Genomic DNA, 19988 nt, shown 5'->3' with positions numbered 1-19988 from the left:
AGCTCAACTGGAGTTCCATCACCTCCACTAGCTTTGTTCAAAGTGATGCTTTCTAAGGTCCACTTGACTTCCCATTCCAGGATGTCTGGCTCTAGGTGAGTGATCACACCACTGTGATTATGTTGGTCATGAAGATTTTTTTTGTACAGTTCTTCTGTGTATTCTTGCCACCTCCTCTTAATATCATATGCTTCTGTTAGGTCCATACGGTTTCTGTCCTTTATCAAGCCCATCTTTGCATGAAATGTTCCCTTTGTATCTCTAATTTTCTTGAAGAGATCTCTAGTCTTTCCCATTCTATTGTTTTCCTCTATTTCTTTGCATTGATAACTGAGGAAGGCTTTCTTATCTCTTCTTGCTATTCTTTGGAACTCTGCATTCACATGCTTATATTTTTCCTTTTCTCCTTTGCTTTTTGCTTCTCTCCTTTTCACTATTTGTAAGGCTATTTGTAAGCCCTCCCCAGACAGCCATTTTGCTTTTTTGCATTTCTTTTCCATGGGGATGGTCTTGATCCCTGTCTCCTGTACAATGTCACGAACCTCCACATAGTTCATCAGGCACTCTATCTATCAGATCTAGTCCCTTAAATCTATTTCTCACTTCCACTGTATAATCATAAGGGATTTGATTTAGGTCATACCTGAAGGGCCTAGTGGTTTTCCCTACTTTCTTCAATTTAAGTCTGAATTTTGCAACAAGAAGTTCATGATCTGAGCCACAGTCAGCTCCTGGTCTTGTTTTTGCTGACTGTATAGAGCTTCTCCATCTTTGGCTGCAAAGAATATAATCAATCTGATTTCAGAGTTGTCCATCTGGTGATGTCTATGTGTAGAGTCTTCTCTTGTGTTGTTGGAAGAGGGTGTTTGCTGTGACCAGTGTGTTCTCTTGGCAAAACTCTATTAGCCTTTGCCCTGCTTCATTCCCTATACCAAGGCCAAATTTGCCTGTTACTCCAGGTGTTTCTTGACTTCCTACTTTGGCATTGCAGTCCCCTATAATGAAAAGGACATGTTTTTTGAGTGTTAGTTCTAAAAGATCTTGTAGATCTTCATATAACCATTCGACTTCAGCTTCTTCAGCACTACTGATTGGGGCATAACTTGAATTACTGTGATATTGAATGGTTTGCCTTGGAAATGAACAGAGATAATTCTGTCGTTTTTGAGATTGCATCCAAGTACTGCATTTCAGGCTCTTTTGTTGACCATGATGGCTACTCCATTTCTTCTAAGGGATTCCTGCCTGCAGTAGTAGATATAATGGTCATCTGAGTTAAATTCACCCATTCCAATCCATTTTAGTTTGCTGATTCCTAGAATGTTGATGTTCACTCTTGCCGTTTCCTGTTTGACTACTTACAATTAGCCTTGATTCATGGACCTAACATTCCAGGTTCCTATGCAATATTGCTCTTTATAGCATTGGACCTTGCTTCTATCACCAATCACATCCACAACTGGGTATTGTTTTTGCTTTGCTCCATTCCTTCATTCTTTCTGGAGTTATTTCTCCACTCATCTCCAGTAGCATATTGGGCACCTACTGACCTGGGGAGTTCCTCTCCAACAAAGGAGAGACTTTTGGAGTTGTGCCTGTTGGCAGAGGAGGAGCATTCGGAGCAGCTGGGGCAGGGCTAATAAGAAAATTTTGAAATATTTTATGTTGTTTTAATTGGGCCTTTTGTAAAGTTTCATCATCTAATTTATTTTCATGCAATAAGTGTTCTGTCTGTTGTTGAATATTAGGAGGGCTAGAGTTTACCTTTAAATGATCAGAAATCAACTGAAATATGTTTTTTTTTTGTTTGTTTGTTTGGTGGCTCATTTAACATTTTCTTTGACCTGGTGCCAAATTTCTAAATCAAAACTGCCTTTATCAGGAAACCACGGATTATATTTAAACATTGTTTGAAAGCAAGGCTGTAGTCATTGGCACACAACCAAAAGTCCCTGAGATTTAAACAAATGGTGAAGTAACATAGAGAAATGATGGGGCTTTCCAGCCGTTTGACCCATGTCTTAGTACTTACCGACCTCAATAGGTCCTGAATCCCTTTGACTGAAATGCCATGTATACCAGAGTCCCTGTTTTGGGCACCACTTATTGGGGTCCTTTAATGGACCAGGACTTGGCGGTCCGGAGGCAATGATAAGAAAGAGAGAGAGAGAAGCTGATACTCTCTGGTTTATGCAGAAAACCACTAAAGCCCTCGACACAGGACTTGCATCTCTCACAAAGGCACCGGGCGCCCTCTCGAGGTGGGTGAAGGCATAGGGCGCCTTCTCAAGAGAGTTTTAGAAGCCCAGGCAGGAGAGTGAGCAAGATGGGTCTCTGCACTCCAAAGAATCAGCTGAGGAGACAGAGAGAGAGAGAGAGAGAGAGAGAGAGAGAGAGAGAGAGAGAGAGAAAGACAGGGGGACCCAAGCTCTGATGGAGCAAAGGTTCTTTATTAGCAGAAATGAAGGCTTATATATCTTTAGTAAGATGATTACTCAGCTATTACACAGGATGAAATTTTATCAATAGCCACAATATGGATAGTCTAATACATACAAGGTCACTGACACTGAAAAGAGTCACTGCATGTCTCATCCCATGACCTCAGTCCTGAAAACTACATGCAGCTTTACTCATTCCTGGAATAAGAACAAATAAGAAACAGAAAATCCTTGAAAAATAAAAAACAGCATGCAGGAATCCTCCTGTTAAATGTTCCCTGACAATTGAGTATAGTTTCCTTTGCTATGCAGGAGATAAGTGGGGGTTATCTGTTTCATATGTAATAGTGTTTGTGTTAATCCCAAACTCCAAATTTATCCTCCTCTCACTTCCCCTTTGGTAAACCACAAGTCTGTTTTCTATGTCTGTGGATCTGTTTCTATCTTGAATATAAGTTCATTGGTATCATTTTTTTTAGATTCCACATATAAGTGATAGCACATGATATTTGTCTCTATATTGCTCACTTCATTTAGCATAATAATCTTTAGGTTCATCCATGTTGCAGAATATGGGATTCACTTCAGTTCAGTTGCTCAGTTGTGTCCAACTCTGCAACCACATGAACTGCAGCACACCAGGCTTTTCTGTCTATCACCAACTCCTGGAGCTTGCTCAAACTCATGTCCATTGAGTCAGTGATGTCATCCAATCATCTCATCCTCTGTGATCCCCTTTTCCTCCTGCTTTTCAGTCTTTTACAGTGTCAGGGTCTTTTCCAATGAGTCAGTTCTTTGCATTAGGTGGCCAAAGTATCGGAGCTTCAGCTTCAGGATCAGTCTTTCCCATGAATATTCAGGACTGACTTCCTTTTGGATTGACAGATTTGATCTTCTAGCAGTCCAAAGGACTTGCAAGAGTTTTCTCCAACACCACAGTTCAAAAGCATCAGTTCTTTGGTACTCAGCTTTCTGTATGGTCCAGTTCTCACATCCACACATGACTACTGGAAAAACCATAGGTTGACTAGACAGACCTTTCATGATAGGGGACTGAAATGCAAAAATAGGTACTCAAAAGATACCCAGAGTAACAGGCAAATTAGGCCTTGGAGTACAAAACCAAGCAGGGCAAACATTAACAGAGATTTGCCAAGAGAACACACCAGTCATAGCAAACAATCTCTTCTAGAAACGTAAGAGCCGACTCTACACATGGACATCACCAGATGGTCAATACCTACATCAGATTGATTATATTCTTTGCAGCCAGAGATGGAGAAGCTCCATACAGTCAACAGAAACAAGTAAACAAGACCAGGAGCTGACTCTGGCTCAGATCATGAACGCCTTTATTGCAAAATTCAGGCTTAAATCAAAGAAAGTAGAGAAGACCACTAGGCCATTCAGGTATGACCCAAATTAAATCCCTTAAGATGATACAGTGGTAGTGACAAATAGATTTAAGAGATTAGATTTGATAGACAGAGTGCCTGAAGAACTATGGATGAAGGTTCATAATACTGTACAGGAAGTGAAAGTGAAATTCGCCCAGTAGTGTCTGACTCTTTGTGACCCCATGGACTACACAGTCAATGGAATTCTCCAGGCTAGAATACTGGAGTGCATAGCCTTTCCTTCTCCAGGGGTCTTCCCAACCCAGGGATCAAACCCAGGTTTCCTGCATTACAGGTGGATTCTTTACGAGCTGAGCCTCAAGGGAAGCCCAAGAATACTGGAGTGGGTAGCTTATTCCTCCTCCAGCAGATCTTCCCAACCCAGGAGTCAAACTGGGGTCTCCTTCATTACAGGCAGATTCTTTACCAACTGAGCTCTCAGGGAAGCTACTATTGCACAGGAGGCAATAGTAGGCAAAGCCATCACCAAAGGGAAAAAAATGCACAAAGGCAAAATGGTTGTCTGAGGATGTCTTACAAATAGCTGAGAAAAGAAGAGAAGTGAAAGGAAAAGAATAAAAGGAAAGATATACCCATCTAAGTGTAGAGTTCCAAAGAATAACAAGGGGAGATAAGAAAGCCTTCCTATGTGAACAGTGAAAGACACAGAGGAAAACAATAGAATGGGGAAGACTAGAGATCTCTTTAAGAAAATTAAAGATAGACCTGGTCATCATGGAGGCAGTCTTGACTGAGGAGCTTGATGAAGAGGAACAGCTAGTGAGAAGGCATTGCAAAAAGAAGGAGTTGCAAGCCAAAATACAGGGTATGAAGATTGCTTTTCCCAGGAATGACAAAAAGAGGAGGAAGCAGCTTACAGAAGATGTTTCTAAGTTATAAGCAGAAATGGAACAGAAACATAAAGGGGAGATGGATCAGTTGAAGTTGACTTCTAAAGAGAGTAAAGACAAAAAAGCTACACTGGAAAAGGAGTGGGAAGAAAGGATAGCCAAAGCTGATATTGAAAACTTAACCAGAGTTAGACATGTAGAAAGTGAAAAACTTGCTCAAACATTGGCAGCTAGACAGTTGGAAATTAAATAGATTCCATCTGATGGCACTGTATGTATAGAGCCATTGAAGATCAACTGAAAGAACAGAACTGCATTCTGCCTGTGGCTGCCTTAAGATGTCAAACTGGTAACTATATGCAAAGTCATGTGGAAGACTTTCTGCCATTTTTAACAAATCCTAATATGGGAGCTATGTATACTCCAGACGAGTTTGGAAAGTACTGTGATGATATTGTAAACGCAACTTCATGGGGGAGGGGGTCAACTTGAGCTAAGAGCCTTATCTCACATTTTATGAAAACCAATAGAGGTAATACAGGCAGATTCTCCTCCTATTTTTGTTGGTAAAGAATATCCAGAAGACCTATTAATACTTGTTTATATGAGACATGCATATGGCTTAGGAGAACGCTACAATTCTGTTACACAGTTGGTGAACACAGTTACTGAAAATTGCAGCTAGTCTATAAAATGTTGCTATTATGTCAGTGTGCTGATTTGAGTATTAATACTAAATATTGGATTAGTCTCAGTGTTTCTGAAAAAAACCCAACTACCTTAAATCAGTTTTATGGCAAAGTTACTAATAGGTTTTTTAAAACTGTGTCAGAGAGAAACTTTAACTAATGTCCCCTTCATGGTGTTTAAAAAAAAAAAAAAAAAACACTTGAAAGTTCTTTGTGGAGAATATCATTTATAGACCAAGATGGTACCATGATTATTGATATTTTTATGAAATATAAGATTCTGAACATTCTATTCTGTGTTGAAATTGTTAAAAAATTTTTTTCTCCTTATTACTGAAAGCTTTCAGTAACCATATCAATGTAATTTTTCATGAAGAAGTGAAATGACTCAGTTTCTTTGATATTGCAATAATGTGGTGATAGCAAATTTAATTAATGTTTATAAATAACTTTATTGCAGTAACATGGCTGTTGATGGGATTAATCCTGTGACTTTTTAAAAAATTATTTTTAATTGGAGGATAATTTCTTTACAATGTTATGTTGGTTTCTGCCATATAACAACATGAATCATCCATAGGTATGCATATATCTGGGCTTCCCTTGTGGCTCAGCTAGTAAAGAATCCATCTGCAATACAGGAGACCTGGGTTTGATCTCTGGGTTGGGAAGATCCCCTGGAGAAGGGAAAGGCTATGCGCTCCAGTATTCTGGCCTGGAGAATTCCATGCAGTGTATAGTCCATGGGGTTGCAAAGAGTCGACACGACTGAGTGACCTTCACTCACTTCACTCATGCATATATCCCTTCCCTCTGGAATCTCCTCCCATCCCACCCCTTTAGGTTGATGATGTGACATTTTTGTATAACCCCATCAAAGTGCAGCTAAGACTTTTGCTTTAATAAAAATAAGTCTTTTATTTGTATATAACTTTAAAAGATGCAGCAGATTATTGCTTTCCTAATTCATTGATTATTCCTTGCTATTTCTCAACTTCAGAATAGTTGTGACATCATTTCTTGATTATCTTAACTATAAATTTTTATTTTCTTTGTTGTACTTTCTCCATCACTACTCAGCTGCTTTGCTTTCCTTGCAGCCTTTTCCACTGAGAAATAGTTATTAGCTTCTCTTATTCTTTAACTTGTGTAAATTGAAGGAGTAGCAATGTAAAAAGGTCCAAGGCCAAATTTACTTCAAATTCTTCTTCTTCTCCAATTTGTCTTATAAGGTCTCTCTTTTTGCTTCATTCTCTAGGATTAGGGAAAACCTTTGTTACTTGTTATTTTATTAGCCATATTAATTTAATCTTTCCTCAAATATTTGAGAATATTTGTTTCAAATGTTTTGGAATTTTTATGCTATATATATATGAATAAAGCTGAAAACTACTGTTGAGTAAAGACTGTATAATAAAATCAGTTTTCAGTTGAATGATTTGCCAAATCAAACTTTAGGTTATTTATAAAAATATTTTAAGAAGATAGTACAAGCATATGTACAAATGTGTTTGATAATTTGTTATGTAAGGGGTTTTATGATAATGAGACCTTTTTGGTTTGATCTGTTTTTCTTAAATAAGAAGTAACTAGTAACGTTTTATATCAAGTTTATGTAAAGTTTGATTTTTTCTCCATGAGTGCAACTAATTCTTCTAAGTAAATACTGGGTTTTATGAGCTTTCACAGTGGCTCAGTGGTAAAGAATCCACCTGCAATGCAGGAGATGTGGAGACACATGTTTGATCCCTGGGTCAGGAAGATCCTCTGTAATAGGAAATGGCAACCCACTCCAGTAATCTTGCCTGGAAAATTCCATGGACAAAGGAGCCTGGTGGGCTGTATAGTCTGTGGTGTCACCGAGTTGGACATGAGTGAATAACTAAACAACAACTGGGCTTTATAACATAAAAACAGAATATCAGTATTATGTGCTCAGCAAGCAACAGTGTGGGGAACTATTGTGGTCTTCTTGAGCAGATAAGTATTGCATGAAGGTATTAACACTTCCAAAGGTTAAGAATCATTCTGGCTGCTAAACAAAATATGTTCTGAAGGCCAATTGTTTTGTAATGCTGATCTGGATTTTTTTCTGGGGTGGGGGGAGGTACTCTGTTACTTTAAAATTAAAAGAGAAGCATTAAGCAATAAAATAAAATACAGTGAAATCTAGTTATTGTAAATTCCAACTGTAATTAAAGTATTGTAAAACAACTTAATGGTAGCTTTTTTTTTTTTTTTTCCTAGCAAGGTGAGTATAATTTTCTTGATTAAAGTTATTTTTTTATTTTTAAATGGCCAATATGATTACAAACAGGATTTGTATGTTTCAGCCTCTGTTATTTCATAAAACTTGAGATAAAAATTATTTTAGCTGTAACCTAAAGTTAAAGTCTGAAAAATGGCAGATGTTCAGTTCAGTTCAGTTTAGTCACTCAGTCAGGTCCAACTCTGTGACCCCATGGAGTGCACCATGGCAGGCCTCCTTGCCCATCATCAACTTCTGTAGTTTACTCAAACTCATGTCCACTGAATCGGTAATGCCATCCAACCATCTCATCCTCTGTCGTCCCCTTCTCCCACCTTCAATCTTTCCCAGCATCAGGGTCTTTTTTTTTTTTTTTTTCAGGGTCTTTTCAAATGAGTCAGTTCTTCACATCAGATGGCCAAAGTATTGGAGTTTCAGCTTCAGCATCAGTCCTTCCAATGAATATTCATGACTGATTTCCTTTAGGATGGACTGGTTGGACCTCCTTGCAGTCCAAGGAACTCCAGTATATACTAGTTTTAGTTTGATGCTGATTTCTTAGGGAAAGCTAATAAGCTTTCTTTTGTCCTGACTTAGAAAAGTAAATGTCAGAGTTGTGGAATATGTCTAATTTACTTAAGTGAATTTTATCTGCTTCAGTATGCTTATAACATATAAAACAAATAAGAATGTGTAACTACAGTGAACAGTAAAATTTTGTTCATAATATCTAATATTCTCTAAAAGAAAAATAAAAGAATTAAATTAAAAAAAAAAAGAAAATTAAAGATACCAAGGGAACATTGCATACAAAGATGGGCACAATAAAGTCTAGAAATAGTATGAACCTAACAGAAGCTGAAGCTCAACATTCAGAAAACTAAGATCATGGCATCTGGTCCCATCACTTCATGGGAGATAGATGCGGAAACAGTGGAAACAGTGTCAGACTTTATTTTGGGGGGCTCCAAAATCACTGCAGATGGTGACTGCAGCCATGAAATTAAAAGATGTGTATTCCTTGGAAGGAAAGTTATGACCAACCTAGATAGTATATTGAAAAGCAGAGACATTACTCTGCCAACAAAGGTCTGTTTAGTCAAGACTATGGTTTTTCCAGTGGTCATGTATGGATGTGAGAGTTGGACTGTAAAGAAAGCTGAGCGCCAAAGCATTGATGCTTTTGAACTGTGGTGTTGGAGAAGACTCTTACGAGTCCCTTGGACTGCAAGGAGATCCAACCAGTCCATACTAAAGGAGATCAGTCCTGGGTGTTCTTTGGAAGGACTGATGCTGAAGCTGAAACTCCAATACTTTGGCCACCTCATGCGAAGAGTTGACTCATTGGAAAAGACCCTGATGCTGGGAGGGATTGGGGGCAGGAGGAGAAAGGAACGACAGAGGATGAGATGGCTGGATGACATCACCGACTCGATGGACATGAGTCTGAGTGAACTCCGGGAGTTGGTGATGGACAGGGAGGCCTGGCGTGCTGTGATTCATTGGGTTGCAAGGAGTCAGACACGACTGAGAGACTGAACTGAACTGAACAGAAGCAGAAGATATTAAGAAGAGGTGGAAAGAATACACAGAAGAACTGTACAAAAAAGATCTTAATCACATGGATAATTTATGCTGGTGTAATCACTCACCTAGAGTTAGACATCCTGGATTGCGAAGTCAAGTGGGCCTTAGGAAGCATCACTATGAACAGAGCAGGTAGAGGTGATGGGATTCTAGCTGAGCTATTTCAAACCCTAAAAGATGATGCTGTGAAAGACCTGCACTCAATATGCCAGCAAAATTGTAATACTTGGCAGTGGCCACAGGACTGAAAAATGTCAGTTTTCATTCCAATCCCAAAGAAGGGCAATGACAAAGAATGTTCAAACTATGACACTGCTGCTGCTGCTAAGTCACTTCAGTCATGTCCGACTCTGTGCAACCCCAGAGACGGCAGCCCACCAGGCTCCCCCATCCATGGGATTCTCCAGGCAAGAACACTGGAGTGGGTTTCCATTTCCTTCTCCAATGCAGGAAAGTGAAAGTGAAGTCGCTCAGTCACGTCCAACTCTCAGCGACCCCATGGACTGCAGTCTACCAGGTTCCTCCACCCATGGATTGTCCAGGCAAGAGTACTGGAGTGGGTTGCCATTGCCTTCTCCGAACTATGTCACAGTTGCACACATTTCACATGTTAACAAGGTAATGCTCAAAATCTTTCAAGCTAGGCTTCAACATTATCTGAACCGAGAACTTCCAGATGTACAAGCTGGATTTAGAAAAGGCAGAAGAACCAGGAATTAAATTTCCAATATCTGTTGGTTCATAGAAAATCAAGGGAATTCTAGGAAAACATCTGCTTCTGCTTCATTTACTATACTGAAGGCTTTGACTGTGTAGATCACAACAAACTGTGGAAAATTCTTAAAGAGATGAGAATGGCAGATAATCTTACCTGCCTCCTGAGATGCCTGTATGCAGGTCAAGAAGCAACAGAACCAGACCTGGAAGAATGAACTGGTTGAAAATTGGGAAAGGAGTTATGTCAAGGCTCTATATTGTTACCCTGCTTATTTAACTTCTATGCAGAGTTCAGTTCAGTTCGGTTGCTCAGTCGTGTCTGACTCTGTGACCCCATGGACTACACCACGCCAGGCTTCCCTGTCCATCACCAACTCCCAGAGGTTACTCAAACTCATGTACATTGAGTTGGTGATGCCATCCAACCATGTCATCCTCTGCCGTCCCCTTCTCCTCCCACCTTCAATCTTTCCCAGCATCAAGGTCATTTCCAATGCGTCAGTTCTTCACATCAGATGGCCAAAGTATTGGAGTTTCCACTTCAGCATCAGTCCTTCCAATGAATATTCAGGACTGATTTCCTTTAGGATGGACTGGTTGGATCTCCTTGCTGTCCAACAAGAGTCTTCTCCGGTGCCACAGTTCAAAAGCATCAATTCTTAAGTGCTCAGCTTTCTTTATAGTCCAACTCTCACATCCATACATGACTACTGGAAAAACCATAGTTTTGACTAGACAGACTTTTGTTGAAAAAATAATGTCTCTGCTTTTTAATATGCTGTCTAGGTTGGTCATAACTTTTCTTCCAAGGAGCACGTGTCTTTTAATTTCATGGCTGCAGTCACTAGCTGCAGTGATTTTCGAGCCAAAGAAAATTAAGTCTGTCACTGTTTCCATTGTTTCCCCATCTATTTTCCATGAAGTGATGGGACCAGATGCCATGATATTAGTTTTCTATGCAGAGTACATCATGCCAAATGCCAGGTTTGATGAGACACAAGCATGAATCAAGTTTTCAAGGAAAAATATCCATAACCTCAGATATGTATATGATGCCAACTTTATGGCAGAAAGCGAAGAGGATCTAAAGAACCTCTTGATGAAGGTAAAAGAGGAGAGTCAAAAGGCTGGTTTAAAACTGAACATTCAGAAAACTAAGATCATGGAATCTGGTCCCATCACTTCATGGCTAATTTATGGTAAAACAATGGAAACAATTAGACTTTATTTTCTTGGGCTCCAAAATCATTGTGGATGGTGACTTAAGGCATGAAATTGAAAATTCTTGCTACTTGGAAGAAAAGAAATGACAAACCTAAGAAGCATGTTAAAAATCAGAGACATTACATTGCAACAACAGTCCATATAGTCAAAGCTATGGTTTTCCCAGTAGTCATGTATGGATGTGAGAACTGGACCATAAAGAAGGCTGAGTGCCAAAGAATTGATGCTTTTGAACCGTGGTGTTAGAGAAGACTCTTGAGAGCCCCTTGGACTGCAAGGAGATCCAACCAGTCCATCTTAAAGGAAATCAGTCCTAAATATTCATTGGAAGGACTGATGCTGTATCTGAAGCTCCAATACTTTGGCCTGCTGATGCAAAGAACTGACTCAATGGACAATACCCTGATGCTGGGAAAGATTGAAGGTGGGAGGAGAAGTGGACAACAGAGGATGAGATGGTTGGATTACATCACCAACTTAATGGAGATGAGCGTCACTAAACTCCAGGAGATACTGAAGGACAGGGAAGCCTGGTGTGCTGCAGTCCATGGGGTCCCAAAGATTCCAACACGACTGAATCAACTTAATGTCAAGTAGAGTGGTAGTGAGGGGAAATGTCCAAGTGAGTCCCCCTTTTTTCAGCTACAGTTGATATCCCTATTCATAAAGTCATCCAGTATATCTAGGAAGGTCTCTGGACCTGCTGTGGACATTGTGGGGTCAGCTCAGACTCAGATCTTGCTTTGCTGCAACTGGCATTCGCTCTCAGAGTCTATAGTTGCCTCTAAAGTCCACAGTCTCAGGCTATTATATGTTACATTGTTCAACACAGTGATTCACAATTTTTAGAGATTATATTCCTTAATTGTTACTACAAAATACTGGCTATATTCCTTGTTTTGTACAACACATTCTTTTAGCTTATTTTTTTGGTACATAATAGTTTATAACTCTTAGTCCCTTACCCCTATCTTACCCTTCTCTCTTCCCCCTGGTAAACCCAGTTTGTTCTCTCTGTGTGTGACTCTGCTTCTTTTTGTTATATTCACTAATTTTTCAGACTTCACAAATATGTGATAACATACAGTACCCTTTAAGTCCGTCAATGATTTTTCAAATGGCAAAATTTTCTTTCTTTCTTTTCTTTTTTTTTCACAGTTAAGTAGTATTCCAGAATGTATTGATGAACATTTAGGTTGCTTCTGTATCTTGGCCATTGTAAATAATGCTGCTATGAACATTGCGGGGCATGTGTCTTTTCAAATTAGTGCTTTTTGTTTTTACAATGCATACCCAATTGAATTTCTGGGTCATATGGTGATTCGATTTTTAGTTTTTTTGAGAAAACACCATGGTGATTTCCACAGTGGCTGCATCAACTCAAACATCCACCTATGGTGTTTGAGGTTCCTTTTTCTTCACATCCTCACCAAAATTTGTTGTTTCTGTTCTTTTTTATGGTAGCCTTTCTGAGAAATGTGAGATGATAGCTTATTGTGTTTATTTATTTTAATTGGAAGCTAATTACTTTCCAATACTGTGGTGGTTTTTGCTATACATCGACATGAATAAGTCACACATTTTAGTGATGATTAGCGATGTCACGACCCAGATAACCACGATGGTGTCATAACTGACCTAGAGCCAGACATCCTGGAATGTGAAGTCAAGTGGGCCTTAGAAAGCATCACTACGAACAAAGCTAGTGGAGGTGATAGAATTCCAGTTGAGCTATTCCAAATCCTGAAAGATGATGCTGTGAAAGTGCTACACTCAATATGCCAGCAAATTTGGAAAACTCAGCAGTGGTCACAGGACTGGAAAAGGTCTGTTTTCATTCCAATCCCAAAGAAAGGCAATGCCAAAGAATGCTCAAACTACCGCACAGTTGCACTCATCTCACACGCTAGTAAAGTAATGCTCAAAATTCTCCAAGCCAGGCTTCAGCAATATGTGAACTGTGAACTTTCTGATGTTCAAGCTAGTATTAGAAAAGGCAGAGGAACCAGAGAACAAATTGCCAACATCCGCTGGATCATCGAAAAAGCAAGAGAGTTCCAGAAAAACATCTATTTCTGCTTTATTGACTATGTCAAAGCCTTTGACTGTGAGGATCACAATAAACTGTGGAAAATTCTGAAAGAGATGGGAATACCAGACCACCTGATCTGCCTCTTGAGAAATCTATATGCAGGTCAGGAAGCAACAGTTAGAACTGGACATGGAAAAACAGACTGGTTCCAAATAGGAAAAGGAGTACGTCAAGGCTGTATATTGTCACCCTGTTTATTTAACTTATATGCAGAGTACATCATGAGAAATGCTGGACTGGAAGAAGCACAAGCTGGAATCAAGATTGCCGGGAGAAATATCAATAATCTCAGATATGTAGATGACACTACCCTTATGGCAGAAGGTAAAGAGGAACTAAAAAGCCTCTTGATGAAAGTGAAAGTGGAGAGTGAAAAAGTTGGCTTAAAGCTCAACATTCAGAAAAAGAAGATCATGGCATCTGGTCCCATTACTTCATGGGAAATCGATGGGGAAACAGTGGAAACAGTGGCAGACTTTATTTTTTTGGGCTCCAAAATCACTGCAGATGGTGACTGCAGCCATGAAATTAAAAGACGCTTACTCCTTGGAAGGAAAGTTATGACCAAGCTAGATGGCGTACTGAAAAGCAGAGACATTACTTTGCCAACAAAGGTCCGTCTATTCAAGGCTATGGTTTTTCCTGTGGTCATGTATGGATATGAGAGTTGGACTGTGAAGAAGGCTGAGCGGCGAAGAATTGATGCTTTTGAACTGTGGTGTTGGAGAAGACTCTTGCGAGTCCCTTGGATTGCAAGGAGATCCAACCAATCCATTCTGAAGGAGATCAGCCCTGGGATTTCTTTGGAAGGAATGATGCTAAAGCTGAAACTCCAGTACTTTGGTCACCTCATGCAAAGAGTTGACTCATTGGAAAAGACTCTGATTCTGGGAGGGATTGGGGGCAAGAGGAGAAGGGGACGACAGAGGATGAGATGGCTGGATGGCATCACTGACTCGATGGACATGAGTCTGAGTGAACTCCGGGAGTTGGTGACAGACAGGGAGGTCTGGCGTGCTGCAATTCATGGGGTCACAAAGAGTCGGACACGACTGAGCGACTGATCTGATCTGATCTGAGCACCATTTTATGTGCCTGTAGGCTATCTGCATGTCCTATTGTAAAAATATCTACTTAGGTCTTCTGCCCATTTTTAAATCAGGTTGTTTTTTGATGTTGAGTTTTACGAGCTGTTTGGGTACTTTTAATATTAAGCCCCAATCAGTCATGCTGTTTGCAAATATTTTCTCCAATTCAGTAAGTTGTCTTATTGTTTTGTTCGTAGTTTCCTTTGCTGTGCAAAAGCTTTTAATTTTGATTAAGACCCATTGATTTATTTTTGCTTTTATTTCCTTTGCCTTAGGAGACAGATTTAAAAAATTGGTATAACTTTATTTCTATTATTCTAAAGGATATAATCAGTGCTATAAAATTTCACCCCAGCCTTGTGTTAGTTGTGTGTCTTAATTTTAATATGTATTTATTTTCATTCAGTTCAATGTATTTTTCATTTCCCTTGAGATTTATTTTGGCCCATGAATATTGAGTAAGTTTATCACTTAATGTTCAACTGTTTATATAGTCTTTTGTTATCTCTCTGTTATTGCTTTCTAGTTTGATTTCATTGTGATTGGTAAACACAGTTGATATTATTCGGTTCTCTTAAACAATTTGAATATGCCTTTGATCTGAGATATGGTCTACCTTGACATGTTTTGTAGGCACCTCAAAAGAATGTGCAGTCTTCTGTTTTTGAGTGTACTGTTCTAAATACATGTGAATTAATTTCTATTGGTTGATAGATTTTTTTTTTTTTTTTGCATTCTTCTATATCCTTGTTTTCTGTCTCATTGGTTGCAAGAGGATTGTTGAACTTTTGAACCATAACTGTGCATTTGTCTGTTTCTCATTTCAGATCTCTTAGTATTTCCTTCACATATTTCAGTTCAGTTCAGTTCATTCACTCAGTCATGTCCAACTCTGCGACCTCATGGATAGCAGCACACCAGGCATCCCTGTCCATCACCAACTAATAATTTAAAACTTTTTAAAATTTATTTGTCTGTGTTGGGTCTTAGTTGGGGCATGCAGGATCTTCTGTTTCAACTCATAGTCTCTCTAGCTGTGACTCAAGGGTTCCAGAACACCTAGGTTTCAGTAGCTGTGGTGTGCAGGCTTAGTTGCTCCACCACATGTGGAATCTTAGTTCTCTGGTCAGAGATTGAACCTCTGTCCTCTGCATAGTAAGGCACATTCTTAACCATTGGACCATCAGGGAAGTCTCCACATATTTAGAAGCTCTATTTTTTGGTCCATTGATATTTTTTATATAAAAGGTTGCTGTGTCTTGCTATAACTACATTATTTTCCTTTTTGCCTCTGATATTTTCTTTGCTCTGATGTCTACTTCATCTGATATCAAACACAGACACTCCTGCTTTCCTTTCAGTACTGTTTCCATGTGGTATCATTTTTTCCATACTTTTACTTTTAACTCACTATATTTGAAGTGATTTTCTTGACGACCCTAGATATTCAGGCAATATTATTTTAAATTTATTTTTTATTGAAGTAGCATTGATTTAGAGTATTACATGAGTTTCAGGTATACAACATTATATTCTACTTAGGTTGTTTCCACATCTTTGTTATTGTAAACAATAGTACAATGAACATAGGTTGCATGTATCTTTTAGAAATTGTGTTCTCATATTCTTTAGATAAAACACATAAGTGGGATAGCTATAAATAGTAATTCTATTCTTAGTTTATTGAGAAATCTCTATAATGTTTTCCATAATGGTTGCACCAATTTATATTCCCACCAGTAGTTCACCAGAGTTCCCTTTTCCTGCAACCTTGCCATCACTAGTTATTTGTTGGGTTTTGGTCGATAGGTTGATAGACATTTTGAGAAGTGTAAGGTGATATCTCATGATTTGCATTTTTTGGTGTTGAGCATCTTATCATGTGCCTATTGACCACCTGTATATCTTCTTTGTACACCTGTTTATTCAGCTGCCCTGCCCATTTTTAATTGGTTTGTCTGGTTTTTCTTTTGTTTTCTTTTGGTGTTTATTTATATGGAATATGTGTGTGTGTGTGTGTGTGTGTGTGTGTGTGTGTGTGTGTTCTAGAAGGTCTTCTAGAACTAATACCCCCAAAAGATATCCTTTTCATTACAGGGGACTGGAATGCAAAAGTAGGAAGTGAAGAGATACCTGGAGTAACAGGCAAATTTGGCCTTGCAGTACAGAATGAAGTAGAGCAAAGGCTAATACAGTTTTGCCAAGAGAATGCACTGGTCATTGCAAGCACCGTCTTCCAACAACACAAGAGAAGACTGTACATAAGGACATCACCAGATGGTCAATGCTGAAATCAGATTGATTATATTATTTGCAGCCAAAGATGGAGAAGCTCTATACAGTCAGAAACAAGAATGGGAGTTGACTGTGGCTCAGATCATGAACTCCTTATTGCCAAATTCAGACTGAAATTGAAGAAAGTAGGGAAAACCACTAGACCATTCAGGTATGACCTAAATAAAATCCCTTACAATTATACAGTGGAAGTGACAAATAGATTCAAGGGATTAGATCTGATAAAGTGCCTGAAGAACTATGGATGGAGGTTCATGACATTGTACAGGAGGCAGTGATCAAGACCATCCCCAAGAAAAATAAATGCAAAAAGGCAAAATGGTTTTCTGAGGAGGCCTTACACATAGCTGTGAAAATAAGAGAACTGAAAGGCAAAGGAGAAAAGGAAAGATATACCCTTTTGAAGGCAGAGTTCCAAAGAATAGCAAGGAGAGATAAGAAACTCTTCCTCAGTGATCAATGCAAGGAAATAGAGGAAAACAATAGAATGGGAAAGACTAGAGATCTCTTCAAGAAAATTAGGGATACCAAGGGAACATTTCATGCAAAGATGGGCACAATAAAGGACAGAAATGTTTTGGACCTAATAGAAACAGAAGATATTAAGAAGAGGTGACAAGAATACACAGAAGAACTGTACAAAAAAGATCTTCACGACCCAGATAATCACGATGGTATGATCACTCATCTAGCTGGAATGCGAAGTCAAGTGGGCCTTAGGAAACATCACTACGACAACGCTAGTGGATGTGATGGAATTCCAGTTGAGCTATTTCAAATCCTGAAAGATGATCGTGTGGAAGTGCTGCACTCAGTATGCCAGCAAATTTGGGAAACTCAGCAATGGCCACAGGACTGGAAAAGATCAGTTGTCATTCCAATCCCAAAGAAAGGCAATGCCAAAAAATGCTCAAACTACCACACAATCACACTCATCTCACATGTTTGCAAAGTAATGTTCAAAATTCTCCAAGGCAGGCTTCAACAGTACATAAACCATGAACTTTCAGATGTTCAAGCTGGATTTTAAAAAGGCAGAGAAACCAGATATCAAATTTCCAACATCTGATGGATCATTGAAAAAGTGAGAGAAGTCCAGAAAAACATCTATTTCTGCTTTATTGACTATGCCAAAAACTTTGACATGTGGATCACAACAAACTGTGGAAAATTCTGAAAGAGATGGGAATACCAGACCACCTGACCTGCCTCCTAACAAATATATATGAAGGTCAAGAAATAACAATTAGAACTAGACATGGAACAACAGCCTGGTTCCAAATCAGGAAAGGAGTATATCAAAGCTGTATATTGTCACTCTGCTTATTTAAATTATATGCAGATTACATCATGTGAAATGCTGGACTGGATGAAGCACAAGGTGAAATCAAGATTGCTACAACAAATATCAATAACCTTAGACATGCAGATTACCCCACACTTATGGCCAAAAGTGAAAAAGAACTAAAGAGCCCCTTGATGAAAGTGAAAGAGGAGCATGAAAAAGTTGGCTTAAAACTCAACATTCAGAAAACAAGATCATGGCATCTGGCCACATCACTTTATGGCAAATAGATGGGGAAACAATGAAAACAGTGACAGACTTTTTTTGGTTCCAAAATCACTGCAGATGGTGACTTCAGTCATGAAATTTAAAAACAAACAAACAAACAAACAAACACTTGCTCCTTGGAAGAAAAGTTATGACCAATCTAGGCAGCATATTAAAAAGCAGAGACATTACTTTGCCAACAAAGGTCCATCTAGTCAATTCTATGGTTCTTCCATTAGTCGTGTATGGATGTGAGAGTTGGACTATCAAGAAAGCTGAGCACCGAAGAACCGATGCTTTTTAACTGTGGTGTTGGAGAAGACTCTTGAGAGTCCCCTGGACAGCATGAATATCCAACCATTCCATCCTAAAGGAAATCAGTCCTGAATATTCATTGGAGGGACTGATGCTGAAGCTGAAACTCCAATACTTTGGCCACCTCATGTGAAGAATTGACTCATTGGGAAAGACCTTAATGCTGGGAAAGATTAAAGGTGAGATGAGAAGGGGACAGAGGATGAGATGTTTGGATGGCATCATCCACTCAATGGACATGAGTTTGAGTAAACTCCGGGAGTTGATGATGGGCAGGGAGGTCTGGCATGCTGCAGTCCATGGGGTTGGAAAGAGTCAGACATGACTGAGCAACTGAACTGAACTTGTATATTTGAATACTTACCCCTTTTTGGATAAATCGTTTGCAAATATTCTCTCCTTTTTAGTAGGAAGTCTTTTCCTTTTGTTGTTATTTTCTGTCACTTGGCAAAATCTTTTTAGTTTGATGTCATGCTATTTATTTTCTTTTTCCTTTGCCTGAGGAGACATATTCAGAAAGATACTGCTATGACCAATATAAAAGATTATATGGCATGTTTTCTTCTAGGATTTTTGTCATTTCAGGTCTTATTGTAAGTCTAATTAATTTGAATTAATTTTATGTATGATGTGAGATAGTAGTCTAATTTCATTTTTTTGCATGTGACCATCCGGTTTTCCTAGCACCATTTATTGAAGAAATTATGCTTTTTTTTTCACTGTATGTTCTTTGCTCTTTTGTCATAATTTAATTGTCCATTACATGTGTAGGTTTATTTCTGGGCTCTGTTCTATTCCATATCTACCAATACCAAACTGATTTGACTACTATAGCTTTGTAATGTCACTTGAAATCAGTGAGGGTGATAATTCCAGATGTGTTCTTTTTTTTCTCCAGATTTCTTTGGCTGCTTGAGGTCTTTTGGAGTTCATAAAAAAATTAGAATTTTTGGTCCTTTTTTGTGAAAAATAACCTTTAATTTTTGACAGTAATTTCATTGAATCTATAGATTATATTGCATAATATGGACATTTAAACAATGTTAATTCTCATCTTTTTATGTTGTTGTGTCTCCTTCAGTTCCATTCATCAATGCCTTATAGTTTTCAGTGTATGTCTTTCACCTCCTAGGTTAAATTTATTCCTACATATTTTATTCTTTTCATTGCAACTATAAATAGTATTGTTTATTTCATTTTCTACTAGAGATAATCGAATATTTTCTGTCTTTCATTTTGTGAAAATTGTGCATTATGTTGATTGATTTGCTCCCTTAAACCATTCTTGCAACCCTGGAATAAATTTAACTTGATTATGGTATATAATACTTATGATATATTGCATTTAACTTGATAATATATTTTTAAAGAATTTTGCGTCTATGTTAATCTGGGATATTGGCTTGTAATTTTCTTTTCTTTTCTTTCTTTCTTTCTTTTTTTTTTTTTTTGTCTGCTATCTTTGATTTTTATATTAATGTAATTTGGGCCT

General features: G+C 38.5%; 1 protein-coding gene and 1 pseudogene across 1 annotated transcript in view; both read left to right on the top strand.

Moving 5' to 3' along the window:
- ZC3H12B (zinc finger CCCH-type containing 12B) overlaps window positions 1-19988 on the top strand; it is a 607141-nt gene that overhangs the window by 81382 nt on the left and 505771 nt on the right. The gene's annotated exons all lie outside the window — the stretch shown is intronic.
- LOC102269983 (deubiquitinase OTUD6B pseudogene) lies at window positions 4522-5374 on the top strand (annotated as a pseudogene).

Source organism: Bos mutus, chromosome X (genome assembly GCF_027580195.1).
Source record: "Bos mutus isolate GX-2022 chromosome X, NWIPB_WYAK_1.1, whole genome shotgun sequence".
Lineage (NCBI taxonomy): Eukaryota > Metazoa > Chordata > Mammalia > Artiodactyla > Bovidae > Bos > Bos mutus.
This window is presented reverse-complemented; position numbering and strand designations above follow the sequence as displayed.